Genomic DNA, 2639 nt, shown 5'->3' with positions numbered 1-2639 from the left:
GGTCAGTCATGTAAAGGTGTGATACAGACAGAATGAGCCAAGTTGCTAAAGGGTTAGCCCTCCAAATGGCCAAGTTAAATAATATACAATTGGTGCTAAGTTAACTTCCAAGAGCTCCCGAGTGTAGGCTTATGAATGCCTGGAGGGACACATTTGCTTCAATTGTGCTGTATTTAACTTGGCAATTTAAATGGCAAAAGTCCTTTCTAACTTGGCTCTTGATACAAATATCACACCTTTATATGGCTTAACATCTTTTGTAAAGTAGAAATTTTTTGTTCATGTTAATTAGATATTGCCATGTGTGTGTACATAATAATCAGATATATAGACACACACATAAAATACATGCATCTATTAGATATCAATGAAAATTCTCATGGGGTAGGTAAAATTTTCCTACTTCTGGCACTTAATATATACTCAGAGTTTTAGTCTTAAGGAAACTGGTTTTCTTAAAGCAAGTTCCAAAGGACCCAGATAATCCAGGGAGACAGGGAACTGTAATGAAGGCTTGTAGAAAGAGATCCTTTCTAATTTGACTTGTTACTTCTATTATCTGATAATCTGGGGGGGAGGAAGTGGGAGGGGAGGGAAATGTCTAATTAGAATTTCAAATGAATCACCACATAAAGAGAACTGGATTTTGCAGTTATATACCTTTTTCCGATATCTCAATTAAAGATTGATGGGAGTTACTAAAGATTGAATGAGGTCACAGTGCAGTGCTAAGGTGGGCATTGTACAGGTGTTTTCCACCACAGGAACCAAATTCAAGTGATTAAGGGCTAAAAGAGTGGTAGGATTAAATTCCTTTTTAGTAAATCTTTCCCTAGCATTGACATGACTGAGGCGAGAAGCTCTCTCTTATTTAATCTCTTAATTTTTACTGTGATATGCAATGAACCTCCACTACTATTTGCTGTTTTAGTAACCCAGGTGTTCTTCTCTAGCATAGCAATAAGAAAATAATTGGAGGTTAATTGATCTGTATTGATTTTTCTAGAATGCCAATCTCATTTACCCTCAAATTTTAAAATGTACATTGTTAATCATGTGAGCTTAAATCAAAGTGCTTCAACCCTCTGATTTCTAAAGGAGCACTTTTCTCTCATAACAGCCATCCTTTTCAGATATAACAAATTTTAAAAAATATAACTTTTTGTTTTACTTTGCACTGATTTAAATGAAGGAGATACAAGAGAGGAGACATGGATTTACGGGCTGAGAAAGTATATTTTCTGGGAGAAACCAGATTTGTTTGGGCACCTTTGGTCTGGAAAGTATTTGTTCCCATGATGAGCTATTCCTCTGTTATTTATTAGATTTGAAAGTTAGGTTTCACTTCCCCACCTTCTCTCAACAAAAGTATTGAAGTTAGAAGGCAGATTACAGGTTGATGACTCTGCTACAGGCTGTAAAAGAAACTGATTTGAAATGAGATGCCTTGTTAAGTGCTCCAGTTCTAGTCACTTTCATTTAACCACTGCATTCTTCAAAACAGGCTAGGAAAGCATCATCTTAATATGGCTTTTCTCCACAGTATCAGTGACATGTTTTAGGGTTGGGGCAGTATTCTTGTGCCAGTTCAAAACATGTCATCACAACCTACAAACAGTAGACTGGGTAGTTTGGGCTTCTAGTCTTGCTGAAGACATCAAAAGAAGGTAAGCAAATAAATCTGTTAAGACAAGGTACAGGATTTCATTACCTTTCATTGTGTTTTATTGCATTGTCCATATCATCAGTTATAATCCTTGCTATCAGTAAATGTCCAATTACAGGAAGCTTCAGATACCAATTATTTGTTTAGGTGGGCCATTGCAGTTACCTAATGCACAGTATTTTAAATAGAAACATGTATTTCAAATAGCACATAGTATCCCCATTTGATATTTAAGCAGTCATTGCTGTTCCAAAACCATAATTCTTTACAAAGCAGCTGATGTGGCAATATCATCCATGACGTTTTATGCACAGACAAATAGACATTAGGAAAATGGTTTGAAGGACAGTTTAGAAGCTGGGTTCAGTTTACTGCTTAGTCAAATGGTTTTGGGACAACCTGGCAAGTTATTTAGGACTACACCCAACAAACAAACGGCAGGGTTCAGGGACATGAGCATGCCAAGGTCACTGCCTAAACTCCACATGACACAGAGGGAGAGGAAGGCAGTAGAAAGAGAGATTCACAGCAACAGTTTCTGGAGCAATGAAGGAAGGGGCACTTTAGCATAAGACAGTAAGCTTCAAATCAGTGGAGAAATTAACATACCCAAAATTATTGAAATGAGGAAATAAGAGTCTCAGACACAGATATCAGCCTCTTCAAATTTATGTAATTGGATGTTAATGTACCCTACTTCAAAATATAGCTGAAAGAGGGAATGGTACTACTGCTGCCATTTGACTTTTGCACAATAAGTGAAATAATTTTTTCCTATAGAATTTCTTCCAATTTCATTAAATCAGTGGAGGAAAAGTAACAAATAACAAACATTCCAAATAGTGCTTCATGCTTTTCTTTTCTACAGCACAAAATGATAGTGATAACCTACAAATATTCCGTCTTTTTTACTAAGGTTTTGTGTGTAACAATACGTCACAGCTGGGGAACTGTAATTTATGTATTGTGTTTA

This window comes from Pyrgilauda ruficollis, unplaced genomic scaffold (assembly GCF_017590135.1).
Source record: "Pyrgilauda ruficollis isolate IOZ18807 unplaced genomic scaffold, ASM1759013v1 scaffold44, whole genome shotgun sequence".
Classification (NCBI taxonomy): domain Eukaryota; kingdom Metazoa; phylum Chordata; class Aves; order Passeriformes; family Passeridae; genus Pyrgilauda; species Pyrgilauda ruficollis.
This window is presented reverse-complemented; position numbering follows the sequence as displayed.